This window comes from Belonocnema kinseyi, chromosome 4 (genome assembly GCF_010883055.1).
Source record: "Belonocnema kinseyi isolate 2016_QV_RU_SX_M_011 chromosome 4, B_treatae_v1, whole genome shotgun sequence".
NCBI classification, from domain to species: Eukaryota; Metazoa; Arthropoda; class Insecta; order Hymenoptera; family Cynipidae; genus Belonocnema; species Belonocnema kinseyi.
In genome coordinates this window covers 137,451,899-137,453,042 of record NC_046660.1, presented here as the reverse complement: position 1 = coordinate 137,453,042, position 1,144 = coordinate 137,451,899, and the positions used below count along the sequence as shown (strand labels likewise).

At 34.4% G+C, this 1,144-nt stretch overlaps 1 long non-coding RNA gene across 1 annotated transcript in view; it reads left to right on the top strand.

Annotated features, from left to right (window-relative positions):
• Positions 1-1,144, top strand: part of LOC117171998 — a 4,206-nt gene that overhangs the window by 790 nt on the left and 2,272 nt on the right. The gene's annotated exons all lie outside the window — the stretch shown is intronic.

Sequence of the window (1,144 nt, the reverse complement as noted above, 5' to 3'; positions counted from 1 at the left end):
AATCAAGTTCAAATCTTGGGCGCTTAGCGTTTGATCGTTTCGAGAAGCGCGCAATATAAGTCATTGGTTTGGCAAAACATATTACTGACTACTTTCTGATGCGTGATTCTTATAGTGACATCGCTTTTGTCGCTAAAGTTACTAGGATTGGTTTTATTTGCTGATCTTAAGCGCTTAGCGTTCAACCCTCTTGCGAAGGGTAGAATGTTATTATCGGTATTAACGCACTAGTTACTAATGTTACTAATCATACCACGGATTTTGATAGTTTCTTACTAAATGCATAGGGTTCTTTTTAGCATACCAAGATTCTGTGCTTCCTCTATATCGTTTTAGTAATGATGCTAGTCAATTCCTCTACGTTACCATTAATATAACTGTCACTAAGCTTAAGTTCTATGCTTTGTTTATATTTAGCACATTGCTTTTCTAACCATCTCAAAGGTTCCATGACTCCGAAAGCTGTTATGTCATTACTGTATTCTTACGCATAAAGATCCCTAGTGCCACAGGAATATATTCCAAATATATACTCAATTTAAATCGATTTTGTTGATATGGTGTTGGTGTTTTTTCTTTAGTGATGATGACAAACTGCGGTCGTGTTGTTAGTAGAAATTGACATATTTCAGACAAACTGAGTTATCATGATCTTATAGATCCTTTATTTTAAATTCAATTTTTTGAGAGTCCAAAGTCCTCTCCTTATCAGGAAACAATAGGTATATTTAGTTAACTTATTATAATTATTAATTAACCCATTCTCTCAATTAATAATTCTCGATTAAAAATCTGCAAAAATTTAAGTCATAACAGCAAGAAAAAAGAAACCACGCAATAAATCAATTCAAATTGTAAAAAATCAACATTTTCAAACGTGAGGTTATAAAAGTAAAAAAATCATTTTTGTACCTAGTCAGAGCTGCCAGATTGTGGATGAAATTTACGCCCACCGTACCTACCGTTTGGGGGACGCAAAACAAAAGGTGCATGATTACTACTGTGAGTTCGTGTGTAAACCTAAAATGCACGATTCGACTTTGGTTTTCTGCTGTACGATGATTGCCGATCTGATAGCTTCGGAAGACTTCGGTGGTCTTCTATTTATATCTCGATCCTCATTTGAAAGAAATGGAAGAAATTG